At 44.9% G+C, this 24,418-nt stretch overlaps 1 pseudogene across 1 annotated transcript in view; it reads left to right on the top strand.

The window, feature by feature from the left end:
• The first annotated feature begins 664 nt into the window (after positions 1–664).
• The window catches only part of LOC144798634 (TIR domain-containing adapter molecule 1-like), a 42,085-nt pseudogene continuing 18,331 nt past the window's right edge, over positions 665–24,418 (top strand). The window contains exons 1-2 of the transcript XR_013603586.1: positions 665–717; positions 22,928–23,819. The product of XR_013603586.1 is annotated as a TIR domain-containing adapter molecule 1-like (transcript). The remainder of the gene's footprint in view (positions 718–22,927; positions 23,820–24,418) is intronic.

Here is a 24,418-nt window from a genome sequence, read left to right as displayed (position 1 = left end):
TGTCATTTAAATGACATTTCCTTGAAAGGAAGTAACCTCCTTTAATGGTTAACTCACTTTTCGATTTACTGTGAACCCAAGCAGTCAAGCAATACGTGTGTCAACACAGGAAGTTTCAGCTGCACTTTCTTTATATAAAACTTGCTTAGTGAAGACTGCCTCGAATTGAGGGTTCCTTGCCCAACAATATTTAGTTTGTTTGACAGGCAGATCTGTTGATGTGGCAACCCACAAGCACAGGTAGCGGCACGCCCTGTAACTTGTTATTGAAACCAGATGATCAACAGCATCCACAACAAACAGGAGCTGGAGCGTGCTGGTAAACCAAAATCACCATGATGACCACAATGCTATCAAACGTGACCTAGAATCCCAGCCATGACCAGCCACACACTCCACCAGCTGCCTTACATTAGAATACGACGACAAGCCGTGTTTTGCACACTACCACACCCCATGAACTGCCCTTTCACTTTTTACAGCGACATTCCAACTTCTACCCGAGCTAACCTCCCCTTCTACTCAGGACTCTGTACAAACCAGCGACTGCAAGAATGCGGACTACAATTCCCAGCGACCAATCTTACGTGGCGTCACAGATTTTGGTTGGACGAGTAGCTCGATGACGTCACAGAGAAGGCGCGGCCACAGAGAAGCCGGAAGTGGAGTGCAGAGAGCCCTTCTCCGGCAGCCCCTGGGCGTGGGGAGCGGTGACAGGTGAGTGTCCGGGGTTCAGGGGTCACTGGGGCCACTCAGGGCACTCCAGCTTCGGTACCACTGCCGTGACGTCACCTATGGACCCCTCTGCCCCCCACAGCATTGAATGACGAGGAGTGACTGAAGTGACAGACCGTTCTTGTAGGGCGTGCACAGTCAGGGGCAGTGAGCGCTGTGTACATGCAGGTACAATGAGAGTGAGGTCAGATGTGTGAGGGCCTGAGGGACCCATTTAAATTAAATACAGAATGAACGTTTTTTGGGGGATGGTCCAGGCTTGGGACGAGGGAGGCTACTTTGAAATATATGGATAAATTATGCCGAGTGAATACGAGTGAAATAGGGCGATACCCTCCAGATGAGGGTGAGTGACTGGTATACCGCGGTGCTCAGCCTTTCAAGCTTGTGACTGTGGTCCTCTGGCAGCGACAAGCTTGAAGTTGCAATTGAAATGAATTTGCCGGAGAAATAATTTGGAAGGTCACGGTGGGGCAATTCATGTTTTAATTTTTATAGCGGCGGGTGAGGTATGTGGAAGTCCGTCCCCTCTATTTGAGCTTACTTACGACACGTCATGCAGAGTCCCACAGCGTACATACTAATTTTCTAATGTTGTGCCCCACGTTAGTTTATATAATGACGTGTGGCAGCTGAAGATGTCGTACCCCCGCCCACCACGTATCATCATTGATCATATAATGGTGTGCTACAATGTCAACGCCCCCCAAATGTCATCAGTGGTCATACAATGGTGTGCTGCAATGTCAACACCCCCTCAAGTGTCATCAGTGATCATGCAATGGTGTGATGCAATGTCAACACACCCTTCCCCAAGTGTCCTCAGTGATCATACAATGATGTGCTGCAATGTCAACACCCCTCCCCAAGTGTCATCAGTGATCATATAATGGTGTGCTGCAATGTCAACACCCCTCCCCAAGTGTCATCAGCGGTCATATAATGGTGTGCTGCAATGTCAACAACCCTCCCCAGGTGCCATCAGTGATCATACAATGGTGTGCCGCAATGTCGGCAACCCTCCCCAGGTGTCATCAGCGATCATACAATGGTGTGCCGCAATGTCGGCAACCCTCCCCAAGTGTCATCAGTGATCATATAATGGTGTGCTGCACTGTCAACACCCCTCCCCAAGTTTCATCAGTTATCATACAATGGTGTTCCGCAATGTCAGCAACCCTCCGTAAGTGTCATCAGTGATCATATAATGGTGTGCTGCACTGTCAACAACCCTCCCCAAGTGTCATCATTGATCATACAATGATGTGCTGCACTGTCAACAACCCTCCCCAAGTGCATCTTTGAACATATGATGACCTGCTGCAATGGCAACACACCCCCTCCCCAAGTGTCATCAGTGATCATACAATGGTATGCTGCAATGTCAACAACCCTCCCCAAGTGTCATCAGTGATCATATAATGGTGTGCTGCACTGTCAACTACCCTCCCCAAGTGTCATCATTGATCATACAATGATGTGCTGCACTGTCAACAACCCTCCCCAAGTGCATCTTTGAACATATGATGACCTGCTGCAATGTCAACACACCTCCACAAGTGTCATCAGTGATCATACAATGATGTGCTGCAATGTCAACAACCCTCCCCAAGTGTCATCAGTGATCATACAACGGTGTGCTGCACTGTCAACTACCCTCCCCAAGTGCATCTTTGAACATATGATGACCTGCTGCAATGTCAACACCCCTCCCCAAGTGTCATCAGTGATCATACAATGGTGTGCTGCAATGTCAACACCTCTCCCCAAGTTTCATCAGTGATCATACAATGGTGTGCTGCAATGTCAACACCTCTCCCCAAGTTTCATCAGTGATCATACAATGGTGTGCTGCAATGTCGGCACCCCTCCCCAAGTGCCATTAGTGGACTTACAATGATGTGCTGCAATGTCATCCACATCCCTCCCCAAGTTTCATCAATGATAATATAATGGTGTACTGCACTGTCAACACCCCTCCCCAAGTGTCATCAGTTATCATATAATGGTGTACTGCACTGTCAACACCCCTCCCCAAGTGTCATCAGTGATCATATAATGGTGTACTGCACTGTCAACAACCCTCCCCAAGTGCCATCAGTGATCATATAATGGTGTACTGCACTGTCAACAACCCTCCCCAAGTGTCATCTTTGAACATATGATGGTGTCCTGCAATGTCAACACCCCTCCCCAAGTGTCATCAGTGATCATATAATGGTGTGCTGCACTGTCAACATACCATATAATGCTAGATCACACTATGTCACAAGTGATCCTGCAGTGACCTGTTCAACAGTGATCATGTAATGCTGAGTCCAGCATCGTATGAATACTTATGTCATTCATTTCGGTGTTTTGCAAAGAGCGATGGGATAGTTAGATACAATAGAACACAAATTGGACAAATAACAATGAAAATAGAGAAAAGGCAAAATGGTAGCAAAATTAAAACAGTGCATTAGACTTGCGTCTGGTAGAAGGGAGGTTCCCTCTTTGTCGCCCGTGGCCATCTAATGCCATGTTCCACAGCGTCTTTATTGAGTGTGTAAGGTCTTGCTCGACAGTGTCGCTAGCTGACATCCTATAATACAGCATCTTACGGTTTCCCCAGTAATTGTGTACTGACTAATGTGTGCCTCAATGTCACATTCCATTATATTTGTCACTAGTGCTCTGGTAATATTGTGTTTCTATCATGCTTGATTGTGCAGGATTGAGAGATCTCCCTGGGGAACTGGAACTGTCCTTGCACTAAGGAATCCACTCCATAAACTTTTAATTTTAGACGTGTGCAGTACAAATAGGAAAACTAGGTTTCTCTCATTTTCATAGACCATGCGAATAAAGTAGCATCTTTGGCACACTATAAGCTACGCATGATTAAGAAAATAAGTCCGTTTTTACCAGCAGCTGCCATTAAAACCCTGGTTAGCTCCCTGGTTCTATCGGCCCTTGACTACTGCAATGGTCTATTTTTAAACACTCAGGCCAGGGTCCTCAAAAAGTTGCAGTCGATACAAAATGCTGCTGCCCGTCTACTCTCCGGACTTCCAAAATTTGCGGCCATATCAGGAACAATAAAAGATTTACATTGGTTGACCATCCACAATAGGATTAAATTTAAATCCTTATGTTTAGTCTACAAGTCCTTAAACAACAAAGGTCCCCAATTTCTAAAGGACCAGTTGGTTCGATACCTGCCCCCTAGACAGCTCCGGTCCTCCAATCTCAATCAACTCATGGTCCCTCGATCCAAAACAGTCTCCTGGGGTGATCGTCGTTTCCTCATAGCGGCACCTAAACTATGGAACACCTTGCCCCAAGACATTAGACTAAGCCCATCACTCCTGCAGTTTCGCAAGAAACTAAAGACATGGTTGTTCAATCAATAACGGTTATCTCTGAATCACTCTGAACACTACAGGCCACACCAATCAATAAGTCTGCAAATCTCAGCGCCAAGACGCCCTCGGGTATAAGCCGCGCTTTATAAATGCTAAACATAAACATAAACATAAACATATAAAAGTTGCTTAGTTGCAAGAAGTTATAAGCATGTTCCAGCAGCATTTATTCTGAGGCATCGCATCCGCAACTCTGTGGAAGATGGTGTGCACAAGGTTAACATTCACATCGGGTACGCAGATCGTACCATACAAACGATAATACAAAGATAGATGACTAGTTGTAGTGTACTGCTCAGCCAGGATGTATGGAAATTTTGCTTGTAACTTATTGTACCAAGTTCTCCCTTCTCATTGTAAAGAAGGGAGAAGATGTAGTGTACTGCTCAGCCAGGATGTATGACGTGAGAGAATGTGGAATGTTAGAATGTCGTTTGGATGTCATCAGTTGCTGAATGGGCTGAGCAGAGCACAGACTCCTCCTGGTGGGGCTCTCCTTCATCTTGAATACAACTAAAATAAATACATCATTTAAATTACAAAGAATGGACTTTTTATTGTTCATTACACTAGTACCGCTATAACTTGACCTAAGTATGGGAAACTGAGCAGCTGTAAAGAGGGACACATTTTTTTTTAAAACACCTGTATCTTGGATTTTTAAGTGCTAACATCTACTTAGAAACAGAATGGCTAATCGGTGTGAGCGTTTCAATATCACTGAAAGCCGGTTTTGCCCGTTCCTGCTACAAATTACTTACTACAAAGTATAGCATAAACATGAGTTTAATAGAATAGTTCAGTTCAGTTCAATAAACTTTATTTGGGTTGTGAAACAACCAATAAAAGCAATTGCATAGTAAATAACACTCATTAAAAAACAATTTACAGCGACAATACCTTCTTACAAATAATGAATCTTTAAAAATCATTTTACAGAGACAATATATAGACTAGTTAATGGATTATTGTTGTCACTATATGCTCTATATAAGGGTTTGCATCGTTATAAATAGGTCTCCAAAACTCATTGTTCCTATAAACCACGCATGCATCATGTGCCTTAGTTATGACAGTTAATGCTCATGGTTAAAGTTTGGCAGCATGTGATAACGCCTTGATCAGCTTATTCCAACCTTTTGTATTTCAATATGTGGTATTTATATGGCGTGAACCTAGCCACAGTGCAGTGGAGCGCTGCACAACGCCCGAGGTAGAAACACCATCAACTTGCGATTGAAGGGGTAGCTGGTTTCTTAGTGTGAAAGCGGATGTTACTTCGTTATAATGTAGTTTTCCTTAACGATTGTTTCTTCAGCTCTTTACTAAATTGTAGCAGGATTGGTGTACTGGATTACGTACCAGACCCCGGGTGCATAGTTGGTGATGGGCTGTTGCCTTATTCTTTTCTTTCTTTTTTACATTTGATTTTCTCATATCTGATGGTGTCCCGGCTACATGAGTAAAGAGGGCCACCAGTGATGAAACAAATAAACAGGGGTGCCATTGTGATGTTTGTAGATCACGCAGCAGCTTATGAAGATTGCTTTTGTTGGCAAGGACAGCCAGTGGAACTCATGGGTGATGTTTCCCTGTTCATTAAGGCCCTGGTTGAGGCAAGCTGCTGCATGTAGAATGCCCTTAATGGGAGGGCAGGTCAGTGTGGAGTCTAGGAGACTGGGGAGCAGAGCATTGCCACCATCTAGATGCAGAAGTACCAGGGCTTGACTTGCAGTTCTGAAGTTGCTTTCTGAGAAGAATTATTTCACTTTTTTAACGGAGAGAGTTGCTACTAGGTTGTCTTTATTTTCGTTTGGCAAGAAGGAATTCAGTTTTTGTGGCTTTAAGGTTCCTGTAGGTTTGATACATCCTTGACGAGATGAGGTGCAAGCAGTGTATGTGACATTGGGCGTCTGTAAAAGAAGAGACTTCCAAACGTAGTTGTGTGTCATTGGCATATTGAATTTTTATGCTTTTTTCAGTGAGTACAATTCCAAGAGTCTACATGTAGAGGTCGAAGATGACAGGGGACAAGGTGGAACCCTAGGGAATTTCGCAGGTGATCTGCATCTTCTCGGATCTGGAGGTGCTGATGTGAATGTACTGGCGAGACTTCAGAGTGTTGACGAGGGTGTGGTAGTAGACAGTTCTGAATGCAAAAGCGAGGTCTAATAATATCAGGAGAGAGGGTTCTTCTTTATCTGTGGCCAGGAGGACGTCTTTGATTTATAAGTTAGGTATTTTACATCCAGATCAATAGTAATGCAGGAGATGGGTGGAGTTGGTGTGATCTTCAATTTGTGCATAGACTGCTTTTTCAATGATCTTCCCATTGCAGGGTTGATGAGTGATGGCCCATTAGTTGTCAAAGTTTTCAAAGTCTAGTGTGGGGTTTCTTCAGGAGCGGGACGATCTGGACTTGAGAGCCTTAGGGAAGATGCCTTGAGTGCAGCAGCCATTAATCCTGGAGGATCGGGGTGAGAGAATGTCTCCAGAGAGGGCTTTGATGTTGTTCTGTTTGAGAGCCAGTGTCATATGGTCCATTGTTTCTTAAGCATTGCTACCGGTTTGGCTTTGGTCAATTGCTTGAGGTCCTGATCATGATTGGTCTTCAACTCCTATTAGCACCCAAAACCTCATTATGAAATATATGCACTTAATACAGATCTTTGTCCCCTCGATTTGCAGCAGGAAGAACTAGACCCAATCAGAGGATGAAAATTGCACAAAAGCGCTGTTTGCACATATAGGAATTTTAAATAACTGGCACTATTTGTATGTCGTACCCCATTCCCGGGTTCACTGATTGCAAATTGCACTCCTGCTAATTTGCTAACATTGTGCTATTGCAAAATTATGAGTCTGGACTTTGCACCCAAAATATAGGCAACGTCGTAATCGAGCCTTAAGTCTTTTGTCCGACCCTTGTATGTTGGGCTGTTTGGAGACATCCATGTTGCTTTCAACTTTATTTTAGCAAGAGAGACAACTTGATCCATCAATCTGTCTGTAGCTGTCTCCCCAGTCTTAAATTGCAAGAGTCCAAACAGGCAATCCTTGTTTGTATACAGTATGTGTGTGCCTGTTATTTGTCCTAGGTAGTTTCCCGACCCAAACATTTACTCAGTACCTGGTTGTCCTGTGGACAATGTATAGTATACTTGATAATAGTGCAGCACAATGGTAATAGTCACCGCTAAAGGTATGCCGAAAGAAGAAAGGAGAGTACAATGCTGTTTATGTAAGTATTGCAACTGTATTATGATGTAAATAAAGAAAGTGCAAGGTGTCCCAAGTGAATTTAGAACCTACATATTGAAAGTGACAAGTTATGACATAGAGTAAGGTTTCATAATGAACAAAAACGACCTTTTGATAAGTACACAATAATTATTAGCAGCCTTCTGACACATTAGATGGGGCTGAAAAACTTTTTGTTTTAAGTGCGTGTCAACAGCATTTTGACCCCACAGTCAGTAGGGGATCTCATCAGGACCTAACAATGAGGGACACCTGGAGCAATCACGATAAACTGGCAGAGTGGTGATGTGTGCACCAATAATGGGAGTGACTCAGAACAGAGTATTGGGAAAGGGGATAGTTACTCACATGGGGCCCAGCTGGGCACCCTGAGAAGTGAAAGGGAACTGACAGTCCTTATGGAATGTTGCGGCTACACTAGTCCGTGTTCAATCCAGAAGTAAAACATTTCAGGTCGTGTTGTCAATTAACTTCCAGGGTGAGGAAATCGAGAGAGGTGAGTGACCCATCTCTTGTTAATCTAAGGCAGTGGGCCTCCGTAGTTATTTAGCATGCCCATCTGAAGAGGACCGCCAAAGATAGCCTCCTGTTAAATGACTACCCTGGTTCCTGGTGAATAGGGTGGCCTTTGTTTCCCTGAACGTGTAATTGTATTGCATCAATTTAAACCCAGTGCTTGTTGAGACTCCACTTATGCAACAAATCCTGTTATAGTCTATGTCTGTCAAACCTTCCCCAGGGTCCTCTCCTTCACCTTAATGCCTTCAGCGCTCACACAGACTAGGGCTTTTTTGACAAGCCCAAGTGGTAGACATAAAAACATGTTAGCACAACAGTGAAGAAGCAAGACGCCTACCTATGTAGGAAAAACTCAATGTATTGATAAACCAAGAGATTAATGCTTAAGTGACAGAAGCGTGAAAACTAAACATAACTCATTCAGGAACTAAGCAAGTGCATAACGGGAAGCCTAAAAGGATATAGGGATGCTCACTAAATGCAGGTAATGTAACATCATATCTAAAGACTAAAGGGATGCTCAAGAAGAGAGTTATAGGGGACCGAAAAGAGATCATCAGAAGCAGACCCAGGCAAAATTTCCGTTAAACCAATATGTTTTGGGACTTTCACGTTATGCTTATTTCTAGAAGTTCCCAAAAGTAATGCCACTGCACCAAGTAGGGTAATTCTGCTTCATTTGTGGTGAAAGTTTCCTGCAGGAGCAAGACAACAACTCGTGCGACAGTAGCGCGAATGGCTGTAGGGCATATCACTTCCATCATAAAATAACACCTTCAAGTTCTTCTCTCTCACACGTCTTAATTTGAATATACAACTGAATCATAAAAAAAACACTTCTAAAAATCTCATACATAGATTAAGTACAAAAGCCACAACAATTATATAGACTGCTGCGATTCTAGAACGGTTAAAAACTACACACATAAAAGTACATTTGGCAAGTTTTATAATCTAAGGCCAATACATACAGCTTTAAAAGTTAATGATTTTGTTCCAATGTAAGGCACCTTTTTAAAAAGAAGAAAATGCCAGCATCAGTTACATCATAATCTGGTAATAACTGTAAATGTAGTTAAGCCTTTTCAAACTGCTGAAATCCCATGGTTTTTAAAAGTGGTAATAAGTACCTCTGGCATACAAAAAAGAAATAAAGTTCATAAAAATAATACCAGATATTCCAAAGTTTGGAGGGAGCAGCCACTGTAAAGGAATACCTGGATCGAATCAAGATCAAACTGGCCAGGAGGAAAAGAAATAAGTGGACGTATTGAGCCCAGGCGGAATTTTCTCTAGGGGTGATCTTTACCAAGGTTGTCCACCAGTGGAGAGAGAGGTCCCAGGGCCTGGAACAGTTTTCAAGAGCAAAAGAGATCTAGTGGTAGGTTTCTCAAGCCTCTTAGACTCCTTATCTTCTTTTAGCCGATTCATAAGCCGTTCCCTGACTAGTCTCCTATTTCCCTTATAAAGAAGGTGGAGTCTCATGAACAAATCAGGGCAACATTAGGTCCAGGCAGTGATCTTGATGTAATTTAACCACTGTATCTTGTGACCATACTCACACCCACGGCAATCTTCAGTTGTGTCCCTGTTAAACGCAGCGTGCTCACCACAACCCACAATAACAATGGGGCCAGTTTTACACAGTCCTCACATAACCAAGGCCCAACTCTTCTTGGAAAAATAATGTTGAGCTGTTTGGGCCCAGACCCAAAAGTTTCCTACAGAAGACGTTCTCCTCTTGCTGGACGACCTTACAATTGCGGTACTCCCAAATTGCGGCACCATATATAAGTACAGAAAGACATTTCATTTTGTTGATTTGTAATAAGGGCAACATGAGTTTACTCCTTCTCGATCATGAAAATTTAAATAAAGCGCTACAAGCTTGACTAAAGCGTGTACAGCGAATGGATAGACTAGTAAGCCAATTAATATGTTAATCAAATGTATCCCCCAAGTAAGGAAATGCAGGCACCCAAATGGCTGTTGTTTTTGACATGTACGTTTTTTGAGTTATTTTAGCTCAAAATGCAATCTCCCGTCCAAAATGTAGCGCTGAATGCTGGTTTTGCATTTTGAGTAATTGAGGCAGAATTTTGGGGAGTTGCACAACAGCAATTTAGTTGAATTTTGCATACCCCTTATCAGAAGTTGTTTTAGGAAATGAGTAACATGGTTACTCTGAGGACTAGGCCAACACCAGGAACAGCTGAGTTGGTTTCAACACCTGGAATGTAGATGTTCAGGAAAAAAGTATCAGGGTCACAACAAAAGGGCCATCGTATACATCAGCAAAGTAGATTTTAAGAAACAGCAGTATAGTTCCTAGATTCAAGAAATGCATGAAGCAGAAGGAACACATTTCCTTGAGTTGCCTGCACAGTGCACATTGAAGGAAGCAGCAGCTGGCACAGGCCGTAGAAACAAATACCCTAAACAAGCTGCTTCGTCGGTGTTACGAACAAAGCACACTCCTTTCTGGAGCTGCCCTAGTAGTAATCAGGGAAAAACACACAAATAATGGACAGAATGCGTAACAAATCAAACATTCACCCCAGCCAAGATATCTGGGTTAAATCCATCGATCTTTTTTGATCACTACACCACCCCAGTTCGGACCCAGCCATATGCTAATCAGTCTTGACCCTGCTCCTCATGGGAACAGTCCGGCCCGAACTGCCAAGCCAGGTCCTCCCTTAGTAGTATTCAGGAGTAAAACTTTTCAAGACACTGCTTTAACTGAGTAAAGCAAGCGACAGATCTGTGCAGCATTCACCAGTGCTCTTGTCTACCATGTAGTGCATAGCGTACACTGTGAACGATGCTTTCAAACTCTGGTTCTAGAAGCCTTTAACATGTTAATCGAGAACACACATGTTCTCAGCTAGAGGTGGGTCCTTTGACCACAAGCCCTAGCTTTCAGGACATGTTAACTTTTCCTGGCTTTGGTAGCCATTGGAAATGCAGCTACAACATTAAAATGCACCTTGGAAGTTGTAGTTTCTGGTTGCGTGATACCACCATGAAAACCATGATTCCAAGTTGACCATCTTCGTTATGAAAATAGATTTATGTCAGACAATCTAAAAACCCAACTACAAAAAGAAATCCAAATTAGTACCTACACTTGCATGGTAAATCATATCATAAATATTAATAGCAAAAGGTTGACTTTGGGCACAGTGGATCCTTTATGGGCTTCCAGGTGAGGTCATTATTAGGACATAGTTTTGGCCTTGAAAGGGCAGGGGAATGTCATCATGCCCTTTAGTCAGCCTTCTTTACAATTATTTTCTGAAGTGTCCCTTCCAATGATGTATGGATGTGAAGAATGGCTGTGAAGAGATTACCACTGCCTCTTAGTTTGAAAAAAAACAGAACTGCAGAAGTGGGTCATCAAGTGAAAATGGTTCGACTTGGTTGAGGTGCTAAATAATCCATGAAAGATAAATCGGTTTGAGATTTTTTTGCAGCTAATGATGCCGTTATGTATATTCATTCATAGAAGGATTTTGGGTCAACTCTTTTCCTCCATTGGTGTTTTTTTATTATAATTTTTGTTTTATTAATTATGCACGTAAAGAAGAGCAAATCAAGCAGTGCAAAAGTCTCAAGCACAGGTACTTCACGTCTCATGTAAGCAATGTAACAGTTGTCGATGATGAGCATCATCAAGCATGACAAAATAGCATAAGAGGAAAGTACATGACTAGGAACACAATACTTCCTTGTCCAAGTCACCGAGCTAGTGCAAAATAAGGAAATCAATCATGACCAGACTTGGCTGCCATATCACCTGTACATAGCGCCACTCATCACGCACGGGTCACACCTCATCATCCGAGCTAGAATCTAAGTTTGACTCCTCTTCGCAATTACATTTATCAAGGAGAAGCCCCCAAGCCAGGACCTCCTCCGTGGCTCCCTTGTTGGTGCGAGAGAGGCGCATATGTTTTTCTTTAACCACCCCTCTCCCTGAGAAGATCCCTGAGCCTGGAAGATGTCTACAGTGTTCTGGATCCCATCAACCCAATGGGCACTTGCCCTTTGGCTAAAAGGAACGCAAGTTGAGAACGTTTATATAGAATCTTCTGCCCCTTGGGCCTCACAACCATACCCAACATGTAGGCCACTGGGGTATGGGGGGGTCACGACGCCTTGATTCTAGTCATTACCTCCCCCAGAACCCCTGAATCGCTGCACAGGCCCAGGTGAGATGTAAGAAGGTGGCACTCATCGCACTGCACTGCACACACATTCATTGGTGTTTTCAACTATAATCCACATTTTGTTTCCACAAGCCAAACACAACAGAACAGCATGGAACATGTGAATTAGCCCACTTCAAACATTTGCTCTTGCACGGTTATAGATGGGATCTTCACCCCTGATAACATGAGCACATCGCCTAAAAAGAAGTAGACTTCTGTGCCAGTGCTGATGAACCAGCACTTTACTTTCTTCTTATTTATTCAAAGTTTTGTATAGCGCGAACAAGATCCTTACAGATATCAGAGCGCTTCACAGAGACATGGGTAGGGGCAGCAGGAAAGAAGAGGGATAATGGGAGCAGTACAATAGTCACCAACATAGTAGGATAATAATAACGTACAGAAAACATATCAATATACAAACAAGTAGACAAGTAATATAAGACGGCACAAGTCATTAATCTCACTGCAGATGTTTTCAGGTAAACCTAGGATGTGTGAATGGCTTATACCAAGTTCTTAGGCTAGAGAGAACACTGAGTGGGGCATCGGGAGGGTGGTTCAGTGGACCAAAGTGTATCATATGTTGGTCGGTAGTAAGAGGTAGCGTAGTAGTGTCATCATCAAGTAGAAGTATAGTGCCAATGGACAAGGTGAGCAGTGGTACACAGCGAGGCAGAGTCTCTGATCCAGTACTTATAAAGTTCAGGAGATCTTGGCCAGAAGGATGGTTTTCACCTCTTTCTTGAAGAGTGCAGTGGAGGAGATAAGCCTGGTTTCAGGAGGGAGCGCATTCCAGATTCTGGGTGCCATTCCTGAGAAGGAGCGCTTGTATGTTTTCTCTTTCCGGAATCTACGAGGTTTCAGGAGTAGATTTTTTTGTACTTCTATTGGATCTCGAACCTCCTGATATAGACAACTTTTGAGCGAGGTAGTTGGGTGCCTTGTGGTGCAAGGCCGCGTGTGTCATAACTGCAATTTTTAGCTGTATTCTGGCTTCAAATGGTAGCCATTTTAGAGACTTTAAATCTGGGGATATATGCGAGTGTTTTCTTGAGCCAGTAATGAGTCTCGCAGCAGCGTTCAGGGAGGCTCTTAGGGGTGCCGTTGTGGATAGCGGGAGTCCGCTGAGGGCCACAATTCCGTAGTCTATTCGCGGGATGACTAAGGCTTGTACAGCAGTTTGGAAGTCTTCGGCAGGGAGGAAGGGTTTAATTTTCCTCAGTGTGTTGATTTGGAAGTTAGCTCCTTTTGTGGCTTTGCTAATGTGCTGCTGCATGTTGAGCTTGGCGTCGAGTGTGATGCCTAGGGATTTCGCCGAGTCCACGACGGTAGGTTGGACATTGAGTGCTGTTAGGTTATTGAGCCAGGTTTGGGCGGTGGAAATTTTCGCCGGGGGTGAGATGAGTAGGAACTCAGTTTTCAGAGCATTTAGTTTGAGGTGATTATCGGCCAGCCAAGATTGAGTGTTAATAAGTGTGGAATTCAGATGTTTGATATCTTCCGGGGACTGTAACTTTATGTAAAGTTGTGTGTCGTCGGCGTACATATGGAATTGGACATTGGAAGCTTGGAGCAAGGTGGCGAGCGGTTCCATGACGAGGTTGAACAGTGTGGGGGAGAGGGAGGATCCTTGTGGAACACCTAGATCTGCAGGCACAGGTGTAGATAGCATATTGTCGATCTTGAACTTCTGCGACCGGTTATGGAGGAAGGACGAAAACCATTTGAGAACAGTTCCCGATAGACCCATTCTAGTGCTTAGCAGCTCCAGCAAGTTCTCATGTTTGACCGTGTCAAATGCTGAAGAGAGGTCAAGAAGGATGAGGAGGCAGGACTCATTGCGATCAAGTATTTGGAGGGCGTCATCAATTATGTGCGTCATAGCTGTTTCCGTGCTATGTTTCGCTCGGAAGCCTGATTGATGAGCGTTGAGGAGGTCAAAGTGATCAATGTGTTTAGTTAGTTGGAGTTGGACACATTTCTCCAGCAGTTTGGCCAGGGTGGGGATATTGGTGATGGGTCGGTAATTGTTTAGGTCAGATGGATCAGCGGTAGGTTTCTTGAGTATAGGCGTGACTTGCCCCACCTTGAGGGAGTCTGGAATGAGACCTTGTTGAAGGGAGCTGTTGATGATTTTGGTCCAGTGAGGGAGGAGCAATGGGATGAAGTCTTTTACAGCATTAGCAGGAAGGGGGTCAGTGAGGTGATTAGAGGGCTTCAAGGTGCAGAGCAGTTTGTGTATTGCTTCTTCCGAATAAGTATCGAAGTGTAGCCAAGAAGCCTTGTTTTTAGGTTGAGTGTTGGACATCCGGGTGTGGTTGGTGAATCGGCTTACATCCATGATGAGATAATTTCTTATGTTGTCAGTCTTTAGCTTAAAGAGAAGGCTTCACAGTGTGGGGTTTCGCTTGTTGTGCCGTTTGATTGTAAGGGTTGTGGCTTTGTTTGAGTCTTGATTAGTTCGAACAACTTTCTTGGCCTGTTTTTTGCTAGGTCCAACTGGCGGCTAAAGAAGTCCGACTTTGTGCGCTTTATTTTCCTGAAGTAGGCATTTCTCTTGTTCTTAAGCATTTTGAGATGCAGTGATGAGGGGTCAGATCTCCAGGTGCGCTCTGCCATTCGCATAGTACGCCTGTCGTCATTGAGTCTCTCGTCATACCAGGGGTTAGAGATTTTGGTGGAGACTCTCTTCAGTTGCAGTGGGGCGACTTCATTGACTATTGTATACATAGAGTCAAGGTAGTGGTCGGTCAGTAATTGAACATCCGAGGCACCTGAGGGGGGGAGGAGAAGATTGCCGATGTGTGGAGGCAGAGAAGAGGGGTTAAGATTCTTCATGTCCCTTTTCCATGTTTTGGATTTGATTGGTTGAGTTGGGTTAGGTTTAACTTTTTCGTTGATAAAGAAGGTGATAATGTGGTGATCTGACCAGTCGCACTGTTGTATCGCCTCCAGTTGTGTAGAGTTCTCTTTGGCGATAATGAGATCAAGTATCGAGCCTTTGTCGTGTGTTGGTCTATCGCATATTTGGGTGAGGTCAAGCGCATTCAGGAAAGTTTTGAGGCTATTCACCACTGTGTCTTTCTGATCGTTCCAATGAAGATTGAAGTCGCCCAGGTAGACTTGGGTGGTCTGCCGACCGGCATTGGAAGTGATCATGTCCATGAGTTGTTGGGTGAATGTGAGGTTGTCCCCAGGCGGGTGATAGATGAGATGTAGAGCACAAACTTGTTTGCCCTCGCTGGTGATGTCGAGGCATAGGAGTTCACAGGAGGAAAGGGAGGGGGAGTTGACTTTAGTAACGGAAAGGTTGCTCCTAAAGATGCATGCAATTCCCCCGCCCGTTTTGCCAGGGGACCTGTCTAGCCTAATGATGTGATAATTAGGGGGGACTAGTATGTCCATAATCGGGGTAGAGGCTTCAGTAAGCCACGTTTCCGTTAGAATGGCTAGGTCCAGATCCCTAGCTGAGACGAGATCAGCGATGTCGGAGGAGTGTCTCTGGGCCGATCTGCAATTGAGTAGGATGCATTTGAGTTTGGGAGAGAGAAGGGTGGTCAAGCTTTCTAGGGTGAGTGGAACTTTTCTGAGGTTGTTAGGGACGGAACCTCTGTTGTTGTGTGTTGGGAGCCTCAGAGGGTATGTAAGAATTGTGGGTATGGGGATGTGTGTGTTGGATCTTTGTTTTACCGGGCCTGGGCCATAAGAGCGTAGGAGAGAGCATATGTCGTGGTCCGACAGTGAGGTGAGGACACGTCGGGGGCGCTGGGAGTTATTGCGAGCGGGGATAGTCGGCCAACGCGGGTGACGTTGGAGGCGATGGTATGTAGGGAGGGTGCGTCGTTTGTAGGGTAGAGGGCAGGTGGGAGGCAGACTGGGCTGTGAGGAGAGAAGGTTTTTAATTGAGTGGACATCTTTTTTGATTTGTAGAATATCTTCTTTGACTTGTTGAAGGGTGGATAAAGTCAGGTCAGGAGGTGGATTGGGGATGGGGTTGGTGGTGAGAGCCATTGGTGACTGGTTGAGTAGTGAGCTGAAGAGCGGGCAGGGTATCGAGGGGGGGGATATGCTATCGTTGTTGGGAGGTTCTGCGGTGCTAATGAGTGGGATGGCATTCAATGTGTGGGCGTGTTTGTGGGCGAGGGGTGTGGGTGACGTAGGCGGTGAAGGCGGTGGGTGGGAGGCATAGGTAGTGCCATCGGTGAGAGACGGTGCTGGTGAGTAGAAGAGTGAGTGAAGGCTGAGTACAGTGGGGGAGACAGGAGGTTAGTGAGGGCTGAGAATAGGAGGTAGGAGAGAGGGGGATGCTAAGGTAGAGGAGATGGTATGTTCTGTATGTTTTGTAGGGAGGGTGAGAGTGTCGTGGGTGCGAGTGGGGAGGGGGCTGGGGAGGGAGAGGTGTCCACTGTTGGGGGGATGGGAGGGGGGGGGTGGATAAGCTCCGAATGGTGGTGTGATCCGTTGGTGGCGTGTTGTGGGTGAGAGTTGTGAGAGTTGTTATGTCAGGTGTGAGAGTGTCGTGGGTGAGAGTGGGGAGGGAGCTGGGGAGGGAGAGGGGTCTGCCGTGGGGGGGATGGGAGGGGGGGGGTGGATGAATTCCGAGCGGTGGTGTGTTCAGATGGTGGCGTGTTGTGGGTGGGGGTTGATATGTCAAGGGGGGGAGGGGTGGGGGTGTGTGAGTGGGGGTAGAAGTGTCGTGGGTGAGAGTGGGGAGGGAGAGGGGTCTGCCGTGGGGGGGATGGGAGGGGGGGGTGGATGAACTCCGAGCAGTGGTATGTTCAGATGGTGGCGTGTTGTGGGTGGGGGTTGATATGTCAAGGGAGGGAGGGGTGGGGGGGTGTGAGTGGGGGTAGAGGGGGTCAAGTTAGTGGGGCGGCTAGTAAAGGAGGTGGAGACATTAGAGACTGTTCTTCTTGGGGAGTGTGGGGTGTTAACAGCAGGTGGGCCATTTACTGGGGTGTTGGGGGTAGAGGTGTTGTAGGTGGGGGCTGCGACGTCAGGGGTGATAGTGCTGGTGGAGTTCTGGGTGTGGGTCCGCAGCTTGGAGAGTTGCTCTTTGAACTTGGGGAACAGGTTGTCTAGTAGTTCCAGGTTTTTGTCCGTGGATTGAATTAGGACAATCCCGTTATTGTAGATAGTAATGGTAGCCCTGCTAGGGAAGAGGTGGGAAGGTGTGATAGAGAGAGTTAGGCCATGAGTTGTTTTCCTGGTGGAGGAGACGGTGAGTAGGGTTAGGAACACTTTTCTCCATTGGGCTCTGCGTGAGGTGTGGAAGATGAAATCAGTATTCAGGGCTCCACTGCCCTGTGAGAAGTAGGTGTCGGCAAAGGGTGTGTCAGGGTGCGACCCCAGGAAGTTATGTTTAAAACGTTTAGTGGCTTTTTTGGTGAGGGTGGAGGGGTAGTTAATTCTAAACGTGTGCTTGCCGTTGGGTTCCATATTGGAAGGGCTGTGATGTTGGATGTGGGAGATGTAACGACAATAACAACTGTCAGCCGTTGGCAGAGGAGTGACACTAGTGAGTGACCAAAAGTATATGAGGTAGAAGTCAGTGCATACAGGAACAAACAGTGCGAAGGTGCAACTTACAAAATGTATCCTATATGCGAGGTAGCAGTCAGCTTACACTATGTACAAGAGATGGGAGGTAGAACCGGATAGGTGGAATCACCTTTACCCATCAGAGTGTACGAGGTAGCAGCGGTGTAGTCTAGGTGTAGATGTAGAAAGTGGCTAGGTGCAGCTTACTTGAGTAGACGAAGAGAATGAGGTAGAAGTACTCAATGCAACATCGCGACGGTGCTGATATCGAAGAACCAAATAAATGGGTAGCGAACATTGAATGATGGGAAAAAGTGAAATGGGAGCAATCTGCGCAGAATGTATAGAATACTCGTAGAGGTATAAAACTGCAATATAGGGCGGTCACCTAATCACACAAGATACATATACAATACAAATACTAAATATAATACTAACAGAGTGTAGGTGCAGATAGGTACAGGTAGGAGTACAGTACTGCGATAAGAGGCAGATACTTAATCACATACATATGAGGTAGTAATCGGTGAATTACAGGTGAGGATAAAGTGACGTGGGTACAGAGCAGTGCACAGAATACAAATATAAGTACAATAAATGTGTATAATAGAGTAGAAAAACAAAAATAGCAAAATAAAATAAAAATAAAATACAATACTGCAATACAAAGCAGATACTTAATTACAGTGTTTAGATACAGAGCTATGTAAATAGTCAGTTCTTAGGGGCTGGGCAAGCTGTGAGAGTGACTAGTCCATGATGGCCGCCGAAGAAGGTGAAATATTAGTCAAATATGGCCGCCAAATAGGGGGGGATATATCCGATAGTCCTCTGTCAGTTGTTGTTGCTTTAAGACCAAGGAAGGGCTATTTCAGTTTCTATTTCAGCAAGCCCAGCTCTGACTTGTTGGGAGGGAGTCTTATCTCTGTTTTTTTTTTTTTTGATGGTCTTGTCTTGTGTGGAGGAGTCAAGCTGGGGAGCCTTCATTCGTTATCCATTTTTTAAAATTAATCTTTGTGTGTTTCAACTATGTCTCCAGGTTCTAGAAAATGTAACATCAGTAGTACATTTTCGTTGTTGAAATAAGAAAAATATTTTCCTGCAAATATATACATTTACACAAAAAAGAATTTCTAACCGGTTTCAATTACACTTGCCTGTTGAGAAGGACCTAGATTGATCTAATAAAAGTGTGTAACAGATTGTTTCTATTTTTAAATGACATTTTTTATTGTAAGCAAGTGGCCAGTCCCTTTTTTTTATTTTAGTAGGGGCTAACAGGCAGCATAAGCACTCTACTTGCACAAGACTTCTTGTGAACTTAGTTTGTGCTTGGAGCCTTTACACTGCTTACCATTAGTTGACTTTGTCACTTTTATTTGCTTGCTTTCTTTTCGACAGCTTCCCTTGTTCTTCTTGTGTTTCTCCCTCCCCTGGAGCATAGCCCCCATACCTTCCTTTGGCTTGGCTGACTGCATCCTTCCTCTGCTCACTTTTAGATTACTGTTTTATTATTTTTGGTAAAGCACTTCAAAAGTGTGCATGTGTTTTCCAGCTCTTTTCTTACTATACTTCTTCCCCCCCACCAGCCTGCACTCCTCTCTTGCCTGCTCCTCTCCCGCCCCAGTCGCCGCATTGGTTTCCCCCTTGTGTGCTTCTTTTTCTTTTTTTTGTTTTGGGAAGGTCACGCAGCAAATTACAAACCTTCCATAAAAAAGCTCTTTCTCAGTGCTTCCATTTTTAAATGTACTAATTCATCTTGGGTCTCTAAAATTAACAAGCATTTGTAATGCAATAGGTCTTGTATCCACACAAGTTTAAGCTATTGGCATTGTAAATGACAATGCCTTTTTTTTAAATTATAAATCTTTTTATTATTTTAAGACAAAAAAAAGGGAATAGACATATCCGGTGCCATGCGTACATACAGAATAATAGGGTGAACAGGAACCATAACAGGATAGACGTGGAGCAACAGAGGAAGCCCTGAGAGGCCCGCGCTAATGAACTTGAAATATGACTTGCAACATTACATCCGATAAACTATTTAAATGCGGACTCTCAAGACCCTCTCACCCATAAAACCATAAATACAAAGATTCATGACAGTCAGATACTAGAATGTAAAAAACATAAAATCAGGATATTTCGACAGTATGACATATAAGAAAAAACTAAAAAAGAAATCGAAAAAAAGGGGAAAACCATATGAGCGATAACAGAAAGAAAACAAAAACCCATCCCCCCACCCTGCACCCCTGCAACGGCTATCGCCTAACCCCCCAAGCAGTGTGCCTGTCGCCCCAACTAACTAAGTTCTAAAAGAAGAAAAGAGCGACTGTGGAGGAGGGCAATTCCATATAAGCTCCCGGTCCCCCCCCCCCCCTGCCAGAAACCAGCGCCCCCTATGATAAAAAGTCAAGAATATCTATAGTCCCAAAGAAATTCAATTAGGGGGAGCCGTGACGCACCGCCCAACCTCCCGCGAGACAAACGGCCACGAATTCCACATCCATTAGGGCCGTAATACCAACTACAGTCGATCATTCTCAACCCTGGCCCTTCCGAACCTTTGTGTGAACCCCTCCCATCGCTTCAGCAGGAGAGTCAAAGTGAAAAAGGAGTCTGAATAAATGCAATACAATACAATTCAAAGTCAACAAGTGGCCAAGAACTGCAGCAGCGTAGGAACATTCCCTCACGGATGGATAGTCCCAATGTAGTTTTCTCCAAGATCGTAAAATCACTAAAGAGGGAGAGGATGAAACAGAAGTCCAGGGACAGTCACCCAAAGGATTCTCCGGGGAGGGGACACAAATCGGTTTTCACAAAATTAGCAATGATGGTAAGCAGGTCGATACGTTCAAAACACTGGGTTCGGGATTTACCAAGAGACCAACCAAGGGTTGCTGCTCCTCTTGTCGCACGGGGTCCTCGTCCGGGATCAAAATGGTTGTAGTCAAAATCGCAGCTTGTGATAATACCTGTGATGTAGCAGGGTCCGGTTCCACGTACTCCACAGCCAATAAGCCCGTCATCATTTTGTGAAACAGGGCATCCACATGTGTGTGAAATGCCCCGATGGCTGCCATTATGGTTTTTAGCGACGGCTCACTCTCCGTCCGATCCATCCCTCCACGCTCAACAACGATCATGTTCACTGCCCCCGAGGAGCCGGCTTCCCCGGGGGGAACAGACAGTAGTGGAACGGATGGCGTCGGAGGGGGCTGACCGGATTCTGCTGCAACAATATGCAGCTCGTTTGCGCGAGCGAAGACCCCGACCTACCGAACCCCGGCCGAGTTACACCGGGTCCGCGGGTCAGGGACCACCATCCCCGGTTACTGTCGTGCCACGTCACTCCTCCCTCAATGTTGATCAGGCAAAATAAGCACCGTCGAGATCGGGCGAAGAAAAAACCTCCACCACGTCTGGGTGAGCAGCGGTTCATCTACACGGGGGTCGGGCGTTAAATCAGGATTATCGACAGGATCTTCAGGCAGGATACGGAGGTCGGCGGAGCCGGGAGCCTAAGCGGCCATCTTGGTTGCTAGCGTAGCTCCTCCCCCTGACAATGCCTTTTATTTATATTTTTAAAAACCAAAACATAAATAAAAGGCATTGTTATTTACAATGCCAATAAGGTCAAACTGCGTAAATGCGAGACCTATTGCACGGCAAATGCTTGTTTTGAGTGTGGCCATACTGTGTCTGTTTTTGGAAGTGTATCGAACCATACTGCATTATTAATTACTCTTTTAGACAAATTTTCATCACTTTGTGCATAGGTGCACATGTATTAACAGAAATAAAAGGCAGTTTACGATAGAAAGGTCAAACCAATCTTTAAAAGAAGGGTTATATAAAAACGCATTTGAAGGGTTTTGCAAGTGTGTAGTGGTGTTTTGTATGCTCGTCCAACGCTGCGCAGCTTTTTTTTCTCTTTTACTCAAGCAGAGATGAGACTCCGAGTGGCGCAGCCAGTAAGGGGAGAACGGTTCACCTTATAAACCTCCATTTCACTGGAGCTCCACGTTAGTAATTCATGCACGGGCATTAAAGAGTCTGTGGGGCATTGCTGTAGTGTCGGGGGCGAGCCAGGAAGCCCAGTTTCTTCCCTGTGTCTGCAGCGCCGAATTCGGCAACTCGCGGCAATGCGCCATCTCCCTGACAGACCCGCACAGAAAAGATGGCGGATAGCCACCAAGAAACCAAACCGCAAGCACAGGCGCCCGCCAACTACAACCTTCGCAGGGCTTCCATTGGGCCAAACTGCGCAGCCAGTGCACGGAACTCGCACATGAATGTGCATTCCAACACGATCCAAGTGGAAGCAAAAGCCATAAAAATAATTTTCGAAATATGTACTTCATTAATAAAATTATTATAACTAAAAAGCGTCCTTTCCCCGCTTTCGTTCTACAGCCTCCACCCATCCCTGAAATAAAAAATCTCTCCACGGGGAGCAGGCCTGCCCTACAGTTACGCAGATGGAGAAAAAACGGCAGAAAATGACTATGGCATAACATTTGCTCAGAGTTGCTCGCGATTAAAAGCTATGTAAAAAGTTGCTCAGACACACAGACTCACTCGTAAACATACACGCCCCCTATAGATACGAAATTCAGTCACCACAGCCGGCAAGCAGGCAATCCAGACCGGATGGGCCGGACGAAAAGGAGACAGGGCGTAAACAAAAAAATCCTCAGTTTCAATCGGAGGCCACCATTTTACATAAACGATAATGCCAGCCAAATGAAAATGAGGGGCGTGGCTTGAAGTCCCCTTCTGAAATCTCCTCGAACACAATAGCCCTCGCAGAGTGAGTAGCGCATGCGCACTGTAATAATAGGCAAGACCTGAAAACAATTGGCATCTACTTATTTTCGTGGGTACTCTCATTATTGATAACACATGTAGCACCTATACAATGATGCAGTCGCTAGTAGTGGCCATCTCTTTCTGCCATGCTGCGTAATATTTTTGTGGATGTACAGCCACGTCGAAATGCATCAACAAACCCAGTAGGTCCCTATGGGTAGACCTATTCAATTTGCCAATGCTTGTTGATTTTGGTGCCATTGCAATGATTTTTTTTTTCTCTATGTAACTAGCGCACTAGCTTGCCATGATCAGACCTGGTGGCTTTTCCAATGCATGTAAAGCAACCTAGTGTTATCCAAGATTGTGCTTTTCAAAAATATGTTTTGTTGAAGTTATAACTTGTTATGTTTCTCTCTCTTTCAGTGGTTCTGTAATAGATACAGTGGAGAATCCGTCCCGGATACAGCTGGAGAAGCCGGGGTAAAAAGCTCTCTGCTGCTTTGCTGAATATGTATTAACAAATGGGCAAAGCTGGGATGACAAACTTCCTGCCAAATCCTGGAGCTGGCACAAGTCACTTATGAAATGTCAGAAAGCTTGGGGTCACTCCGAAGCCTGGATGATATCTATCGCGGCTTATCTGGATTCCCGCAAGATAGGCTTTGTGAACTCCAAAGTAGGCTGCAACAAGGGCCGCCCACAGATAGCCGGAAACTGCTGGAAGCCATCATTCTCAAAAGTTTAGGACAGCCTGAATCAGCTCTGGAATTACTGAAGTCCATGACAAACATCAAAGCTGCCCAATACGTTGCTAATAAAGTACAAAATGAGAACTTACAATGCAGAGGCGATAAAGTCTCACCATCACCACAAGACCCAGAACTTCTGCAGACTGCTGAACAGGTATGCGTATTGCTGCAGAAAGAGAATATCTGGTGTGATCCAGATCAGCCTCGCACATTAATTTCCGGACTAGGGTTTTCTCCAAGCCCAACATCACCTAGAGTCAAGAGTCATTGCATTCCAATTAATGGAGCAAAAAGGAATCCTAGCACAGCATCCGAATCCCTATTGGCTTCAAACAGTGTGGATTCCTTGAATAGTAATTTAGCCATTAGCGCGTCACCTACAGCATTATATATAACTGATATAGATCCCCGTGGACACCAACAGAGAACTCCAAGTGAACTGCTTAATGGCGCTACGCTCTCATATGTACAGCAGAGAGGAGGAGGCGGTGATGTTGCAGGGTACGTAGATGACAACAGACGTATGTTAGTTACCCATCCTGTTAAAGACATAGAAAAGACAGGTTCTACTGATAGAGCGCGCGAGGCCACCCGGCCAATAGTTTTCGCCGTTTCCGGCTTCAGGGCCCATATACTTTTCAAATCACCATATACATCGATCAGGTGACTTCACGAGCTCTATCAAGTTGGTGTGTGTGTGTTCCCTGCTACCAATTTTCAGTGCACCCGACTTACCATCCACCGATGCGGGTGCCTAATGACCACAATGAATCAGGGGCCTAGCTGTAAAAGGAAAGGCAGCAAAATGCAATTTCAAATGACATTCAATATTGTTTAAATGACCACGGACAACTGGAAGTTTTAAAATGTTTATCTAAAGTTCAATATTTTCTTGCATGAGATACAGTAAAATAAGGCAATCAATAACCAAAATAACGTAAATCACATAGGCAGAAAGAAATAATGACAGAGTAACCATCAAAGTACTAATAAAATGTAACGAGAAAATACTATGTAAAGTCAGTATTATCTAAACAGGGATAGACTAAGTGTGTGTGACTATAGAAGAACTTATAATGAATAACACGCTTCACTTAAGGTGAAAGGGCCTTTGAACAACCTAGGCAACGAAGTTCTAGACCATATCAGAAAATGACACACTGCT

Source organism: Lissotriton helveticus, chromosome 12, assembly GCF_964261635.1.
Source record: "Lissotriton helveticus chromosome 12, aLisHel1.1, whole genome shotgun sequence".
NCBI lineage: Eukaryota > Metazoa > Chordata > Amphibia > Caudata > Salamandridae > Lissotriton > Lissotriton helveticus.
The sequence above is the reverse complement of the archived record's forward strand: the minus strand, read 5'-3'. Positions and strand labels throughout refer to the sequence as shown.